Raw genomic sequence first — 8,787 nt, forward strand, 5'->3', positions numbered from 1 at the left:
GGCACCAAAGACACTGCTGCTAAACTTGCTGGACAGAAAGATTGATAGGAAAGTAAGTTGTTAAGAGAATATAAGGGAAAGACTTGAATTGAAATTGACATCCTCAGAGGATGGTGGAAGCAGAGTCTGAACGTTATAAGTCAAGGTAAAAAATAGATTCTTGTTAAACATTAGCAACTGAATGAATAGAATAGAATAGAATTTATTTGCCACACAACCAGGGTCGGTGGAATTTTGGTTGTCAGCAGCGATACAATAATAAAGAACACACAACCACAATAAAAATGTAACACAAACATCCACCACAGCATTCATCACTGTGGTGGAAGGCACAAAATTTGGCCAGTCCTCCTCCATTTCCCCCCCGTGGACAGGACCAAAGTCCAGAGTCAGTCCAGGATCGGCTCTTCCTCACCGGAGACCGCGGTTTTAAGTTGGTGTAGGCCGCAGGCCGGCGGTCGAGATTTAAAGTCTCCGCCACGAGGGATCCCGGGCTGTAGATGCCGCACCAGCTGGAACTCTGCAGACCGCGGCTTCAGGCTGCCGGCTGCCGCGGGCTTGCGAGGCGGAGCGCTCCCCTCCGGCGAGCCCCAGCGAGGGCTCACCCGCTCCACACCAAGAGTCCACGCTGCGCCCGCCGCTGAAGTCCCGGGCGCGTCTCCGTAGAAAGGCCGCGTCGATCCTTGATGTTAGGCCACGGGGGAGGCGACCTGGAAAAAGTCGCCTCTCCATGGAGGAGGCGACCGAAGCGGTTTCCCCCTTACCCCCCGACACCACCCCCCACACAAAACACACCATCAAAAAATACTTTAAAACATACTAAAAAAGTTAAAAAAGTTGAATGGTTAAGATGGATGGATAGAACGCAGGGCAGAGTTTGCAGTAAGATGTGCCATGATCTTATTTAATGGTGGAGCAGCTTTGCTGCTGTCGAGTGGCCTCCTCCGCTTCAGAGTTGTGTGTCTGAATGCTTGTATATTGTTTGCCCTATCCATACAAAAGCAGGGTAGGCCGGCAGTTTGAAATGTTCATACATTTGACAATTTTCTGACTAAAGCCCTTAAAAATAACACATTCATATTTATAGATAAGCACACAGTACACAGTATATCCTGGAGAATGTTTCTGTCAATAACCTCTCTGGCATGATTTGTCTCAGTTTGGAATCCTCGCTGAAATTTTAATTACTTAACCACAATTTGTGTCCTATTTTACGGTAAATGCTTTAATTCCTTCTGGTGAATGAAACCCAGGTTAATTTAAGCTCACATGGTAGTATAGTGGTTATATGGTTTTGTTGCTGGACCAGTAACCCAGAGTTTATTAATCTGATAATAAATTGAAAATCCATTCATGACTGCTTGGGGAATTTAAATTTGGTTACCCCAATAACATAAACCTAGAATAAAAGCATCAATCTGACAAAGAATTTGGCAGATTTCTGTTTAACAGTGGCGCAGCAGTAGAGTTGCAGCCATACAGTGCCAGAGACTCGGTTGGATCCTGACTATGGGTGCTGCCTGCACAGGGTTTGTATGTTCTCCATGTGACCGCATGGGTTTTCTCCGGGTGCTCCGGTTCACTCCAACATTCCAAAGATATGCAGGTTTGTCGGTTAATTGGCTTCTGTAAATTGTCCCTAGTGTGTAGCACAGAACTAGTGAATAGGTAATCGCTAATCAACACAGCTCAATGGGCCAATGGGCCTATTCACTGTATCTCTAAACTGAACTAAACTAGACTAATGTCCATTAGAGAAGGAACTCTATTGTCTTGATATTGATGACTCCATAGTTTGGGCAGCTTCTGACCCTTAACGGCAGACCCAGCCATTCAATTCAATGGCAGTGAAGTCTTAGGAAATGCCAATCATGTCCACATCCTGTGAATTAATTAAAAACAAATCACACCAAGCCCCTGAGTTCTTCACCAATTTAGGGTTGCATATAATGGGCCTGTCACACTTAGGGGATTTTTCAAGACTGCCAGCGATTGTCAAGTTTCCGGCAGTCGCCTGAAAAACCGGTAACTGGAACGGCGACTCTCAGAGTGGAACACACACAAACACATTGCTTCCTTCACCAGCCTGTTATGCAGGTGGGGGGCAGGGCAAGCGGGGGGAGCGCTGACTGAGTGAAATTCACAAGGTTGGCGCTGTAATTAAGAAGATAAAAAGCACAATGTACGGTAAGTCCTTTAAAAGAGGGGGGGAGAAGGGGGAGAGGGGGGAGAGGGGGGAGAGGGGGGAGAAGGGGGAGAGAGAGGGGAATGGGGGAGAATGAGTGGAGACAACTTAAGAAGCCAGAGATACACGGCTGTGAATCTCGGCGGGCATTAACATTGCCGGTCGGTTATCCTTGGTTCTGAAAACTACTGCTTACGTTTTTTTCCCCCAATGAGCCAATGAAATTCACCGGTCAGCACCGGCTACAACCTACAAGAACCTAAGAGAACCTTCGACCTTCTGGCAACCCACTAGAACCTCCTGGCGACCCACCTACCGCTCGAGAATTCTCGCTACTCTCCATGGCGGCTTCATTCTAGTCGCCGCTAATTTTTCAGCATGTTGAAAAATTCGCGGCGACCATAATGAGGCCGCGACTAGTTCCCAGAATGCGCGAACTCCTCACGACCATGAAGGCGACTCCCCGGCAACCAACCGCGAACATGTGGCGACCATGTGGCGACTGCATAGTCTCCTGCAGTCGCCTAAAAAGTTGCCTAAGTGGGACAGGCCCATAAAGATCTGTTTAAGAATTTATCTGCAGCATCAAAGGGTGATCAAATGTGACAACATGGTTTGCGGAAGATGGGGACATTTGATTCCAATGATGGTCGTATGTTCCTTTTCTGTGGCATTTCTATTCTTATCCGTTACAATCGACGAGGCTTTCCTTAAAATCCATTGCGCAATGTAGGTTTCATTGGCCTTCCATGAAAGCCCTTAAGAAGATGGTGGAGATCCATCTTCTCAAAACATTACTGTCCATGCAATGAAGATATTCCAACTATTAACACATGCTGGTTTTGATATAACTAAATGGTCATCTTTATCGGTGAGTATCAGCAACATTGCTGTTAGACCGGAGGAACATAAAAAAACAGTCAGGATTAGGGACTGTGGATAATTCGTTCATTGTCTTCTTCAGGCTAGCATTCCCACTCCAGAATTCTTAAATGACTGATTTTACGGTAGATTCCACACGCTGCTGTGATTCATGGCTGAAGATCATAAATCAGTGTTTCTGGATTACTAGTCCAGTAGCATAGCCAGCACTCTGGTGTGAGAATCGAAACTCCATGCTGTTACAGGTTTTGAATGGCAAAACTTTTAATGAGATAGGAGGATGCTGAGCTTCTGGTTGAACAGGGCAGCCCAACTGATCTGGAACTTCCTGCTAGTTGCTAATAGCCTTTAATTAATTTCTTTGCAAAATCTGTCCCATTAAGTTTTCTTTAATCTAATCCATGAAACAATGACGTTGGGTGATGAAGGTTAGGACAATGTATTTCCCAGAGAAATCACATGGTTGCAAAATAAATGGAATATTTATTCTTGGAGGCAAACAATAGTGCTACACAGCACTAGCTTGGCACGGGCCAATAAAAGGCATGAATAGAGACAGAGCTTTACTGTTTTGTTCCCTGTATTTCAACTTGTGACACATGATCTTTTTTTGGCAAAGGAATCTCTTCAGTCTCTACTCCACCTGGATTTGCTGGTGGATAACCGTCAAGCTGAGCTTTAGTATACAATTAATTTTCCTCTTCCCATCATTCTGAATCTTAACAACACCTGCAACACGGAAACCAAGCTTGGCACAGGGTCTGGAGGTGACATACATCATCCTCAGTGTTGAGAACAGCTGCCCACTATAAGCCAGATGATGGCGCACCAAAAATGGATTGATGATAAAAAGAGTTTCCGCCTCACGTCATCCTTATTTTAACTATCTTACACGAGTTGTGATCTTGTGGATCTTAAGGTACTTCTGAGAATTTCAAAAGAAAAACATACATAGCCAAATATTTAGGATGCAACTATGCACTTGAAAATGTGTTGAAAGGGATATTGGATACGTTATTAAAAATTTCAGGGTATAATGACAGGTTTTAAAATAAGGTCAGATATATTTTAGAGGTGAAAGGACAATACTGAAACGAAACACAGATTGCTAGAAATACCAAACAGGTCATGTAGTATCTGTGGAGACACGAATACTGTTTCAGATCTATGAGCTACCATGAATTCTATAAAAGACTCACAGAAGGGTATGATTACCTTGACAATTCAAAGCTGGAAACCTCTCACTTGTTCCATAACATTGAACAAAGGGTGTGCAAGGGCCGTATATCTTCACTTGGTAGGAGGGGACGGTCGGCAGTTAGGGTGCAGGGGCGAGAGAGAGAGGAGCGAGAGAGCCATGATAGAGAGAGAAGAGAGAGCGAGAGAGAGAGAGAGATGAGAGAGAGAGAGAGAGAGAGAGAGAGAGAGAGAGAGAGAGAGAGAGAGAGAGAGAGAAGAGAGGAGAGAGAGAGAGAGAGAGAGAGAGAGAGAGAGAGAGAGAGAGAGAGAGAGAGAGAGAGAGAGAGAGAGCGCAGAGAGAGAGAGAGAGAGAGAGAGAGAGAGAGAGAGAGAGAGAGAGAGAGAGAGAGAGAGAGAGAGAGAGAGAGAGAGAGAGAGAGAGAGAGAGAGAGAGAGAGAGAGATAGAGAGAGAGAGAGAGAGAGAGAGAGAGAGAGGAGAGAGAGAGAGAGAGAGAGAGAGAGAGAGAGAGAGAGAGAGAGAGGGAGAGAGAGAGAGAGAGATGGAGAGAGAGAGGGAGAGAGAGAGAGGGAGAGAGAGAGCGAGAGAGAGCGAGAGAGAGAGAGAGAGAGAGAGAGAGAGAGAGAGAGAGAGAGAGAGAGAGAGAGAGAGAGAGAGAGAGATAGAGAGAGAGAGAGAGAGAGAGAGAGAGAGAGAGAGAGAGAGAGAAGAGAGAGAGAGAGAGAGAGAGAGAGAGAGAGAGAGAGAGAGATGAGAGAGAGAGAGAGAGAGAGAGAGAGAGAGAGAGAGAGAGAGAGAGAGAGAGAGAGAGAGAGAGAGAGAGAGAGAGAGAGAGAGAGAGAGAGAGAGAGAGAGAGAGAGAGAGAGAGAGAGAGAGAGAGAGAGAGAGAGAGAGAGAGAGAGAGAGAGAGAGATAGAGAGCGAGAGAGAGAGAGAGAGAGAGAGAGAGAGAGAGAGAGAGAGAGAGAGAGAGAGAGAGAGAGAGAGAGAGAGAGAGAGAGAGAGAGAGAGAGAGAGAGAGAAGGGAGAGAGAGAGAGAGAGAGAGAGAGAGAGAGAGAGAGAGAGAGAGAGAGAGCAGAGAGCCCCCCCCCTCACATCCCCCTCCTCCCTCACGCTCTCCCTCTCCAGCTCTCGCTCCCTCCCTCCCTCTCTCTCTTTTTCTCTCCCCCCCCCCCCACTCTCCTCTCCCTCTCATTCTCTCACTCTCTCTGCATATTATTCACCAAAAGTTGCATCTTTACATCAATTGTTAAACTATTTTATCCCACCTTGCCTATTGGTATTGTCTTAGTTAGAATACTAAAGAAATAATATCAAATTGGCACAGTGTTTCATTTGTTTTAACAAAGCCACTGTGCCCTTTGTGTTAGTTGTATGGGATCAAATTCAATCAGTCAGTGTAACCTTTCTCTGTATAAACTGACTGATGGGTTCATCTGTTATCATAGGGAGTTATTTTGAGATAAATACTTGCCATACTCATTACTCATTCTGATCCTCATAATGTTTCTAAATTCAGTTTCCTGTTTAAATTAATTCTCTCTGTTCAAGCATAAACGTTGCTGTGATAATTCCTGTTTTCTTTACTGCTCAATGCATTAAATACCATGTCAGTACAACATACACCACTCATCTTCTGTTAGCATCCCACCCCTGTAGAGGCAGTGGTATTTTGTATAATGAGAAGTCAGTGCAGTGATACAGATTAAGTGGACTGGAGCACAAAGATTGCAAATTCTTAATCTGCATCCAACCACTTGCTGTTATTGGGAAACTAATTAGCAATTTTTCAGCATCTATAAATATGTTTTATATAGTTTAAATTAAAATGTTTCTCTGGTACGCTGGAGATTGTGGGGAGACCTGATAGGCGAATTTAAGATGATGAGAGTTATAGATAGAGTAGACCTTGTTCCCAAATGGAAAAATCAAATACTAGAGATAAGAGGGGCAATGTTTAAAGGAGATGTATGGGCCATGGAGGGTGGAGAGTATCTGGAATGCGCAGCTAGGGATAGTGGTTGAGGCAGATACGATAGTGGCATTTAAGAGAGTTTTGGATAAGCACGTAAAAATGCAGGGAATGGAGGGATATGAATCATGTGCAGTTGGGATGGTCTTGGCATTATGGTTCATAACAGACATTCTGGGCCAAAGGGACTGTCCATGTGCTGTACTTTTCTATGTTCTCTGAAAAATTGCATATAGACTTTAGAAAATGTTAAAGTAAAACGGTTATTTAAAATAGTTGCAGTTTGGGATGTAGTGTTTGCATCAAAGTATACACAGTGCACAAATCTTTAAAGGAGGCAAGATAAGTTGATAAAGTTTATTAAGAAGAACAGTGTTCTTAGTTTTATGAATTGCATCATAAGTATGAAAATAAATTAGGCATAATCTTTATCAGTTGCAGGTGAGATCTTCCTCACTTGATGCATTCTGCACACCACAGTTTTGGGAAGGTGCCAAGGTTTTAGTGGGAATGCAGAGGAGTTCATCAGCAAATTAAGGTACAGTGAACATGGAATTGTTCTGCTTAAAATAGAAAGTGAAAGATAGAATTAATCGAGGTGTTCCAACAAAATGTTGAAATTTAATAGACCAAAAAATACAATATGTTTCTTTTCTGTCAAGATCAGTCACCAAAAGACAAAGGGTTGTGATAATTGCCAAAAGAACTAGAGATAAAGAATTTTTTGACATTGTTAAAAGTTAAGCATAGGAATATACAATTTCAAATTGTGTTTTATTTTAATTCCTTTAATGGAAATGAATTCTATGATAAAGACCAATATTTATTGCCCATTTCCAATTCTGCTTGTGGAGTGAATGGTGGCTATCTTCTGATGAAGGTACTCCCACACTATCATTGGGTTGTAAGTTCCATTTTTAGACTCAGACAAAGAAGGATGCTGTATAATTTGGAACATCATGGACCGTGCCTGTTGCTTTATTCATTTTGTTGATAGTACTGTGGGTTTTGTAGGTGTTGTCAAAGACAATTTGACAAGTGGTAATAATGCATCTTGTAGAACTACATTCCATATTCCAGTATTTCAGAGATAGACATATGTTTAAGTGCAGAACGAGATTTGGTTTGGATAGTGTGGAGATTCTTGACTGTTTCTGGAACTGCACAACTTACAAGTAACCTGTTTCTTTGTATAAATTCAAGGTAACTACTCGTAATCTATACAACATGTTAATTATGAATCCATAGACAGTACTCTCACAGACGCTGTGTGCTGTCTTATGGATTGTCAAGTATCAAGATGTTAGTTTAGTTTAGTTTAGAGATACAGCGCGGAAACAGGCCCTTCGGCCCACCGGGTCCGCGCCGACCAGTGATCCCCGTGCATTAACACTATCCTACACACACTCGGGACAATTTTTTTTTTACATTTACCAAGCCAATTTACCTATATACCCGAATGTCTTGGAAGTGAGGGAGGAAACCGAAGATCTCGGAGAAAACCCATAGGGTCACGGGGAGAACGTACAAACTCCATACGTACAGCGTCCATTGAGATCGAACCCAGGTCACTGGTGCTGCAAGCACTCTAAGGCAGCAACTCTACCGCTGTGCCACCGTGCCACCCATAAAATAGTGTTTTATTGTCATATGTCTCTGATGATACTGGCTGCCTTTTTGAGGCAGTGACTCCGGTAAATCCCTTCGATAGTGGGGAGGTCAGAACCCGTGATGATCTGGGCAGGGTTCATGATTTTTTGCAGTCTTCTTCGCTCCTGGGCATTTAAGTTGCCGAACCAGGCCAGTCAATATGCTCTCTACTCTACACCTGTAGACCTCTCTGACATACTGAATCTCTCCAATCTTCTCAGGAAGTAGAGGCGTTGATGGGCTTTCTTTATAATTGCATCAGTGTTCTGGGTCCAGGTAAGATCTTCAGAAATATGCACGCCCAGATATTTGCAACTTTTGAATCTCTCTACCATTATCCCATATCCCAGGTTTGAGGGTCCTCATCCTTCCTCTTCCAAAGTCTACAATCAGTTCCTTGGTCTTACTGACATTGAATGCCAGGTTGTTGTCTTGGCACCATTGGGTCAGTCAATCAATCTCACTTCTTTACTCTGACCCATCACCATCTGTATTGTTAACCATTGGACGTTAAACTGACAATCTGTCTGCTCCCATAAGCAGATATAATAAACAACATGTGTTTTGATTCAAGGAGGGGCTGGTGTGACCTGGGCAATATTTATTCATTAATTCAACATTTTTAAACCACATTATCCCAACATTGTCACTAGTGACATGTCTTGCAGATATGGAAAGACTTTGGAGAGCCAGGATTTGAATCACTCTCTGTAAAATGAAATAGATGGATGCATTTGTGTAGCCCCTGCCATGTTCCACTCAGACCATTCCAAAAAGCCTTGTGTACAATCGAGCATTTTGAAAGAGAATTCTGGAATAATATAGCCAGTTTGTGCCCTGAAAGCTGCCTGAATCAGGTGCGATAATGACCAAATGGTTTGTTTGACTCTCATCTTCA

This window comes from Amblyraja radiata, chromosome 2, assembly GCF_010909765.2.
Source record: "Amblyraja radiata isolate CabotCenter1 chromosome 2, sAmbRad1.1.pri, whole genome shotgun sequence".
Taxonomy (NCBI): domain Eukaryota; kingdom Metazoa; phylum Chordata; class Chondrichthyes; order Rajiformes; family Rajidae; genus Amblyraja; species Amblyraja radiata.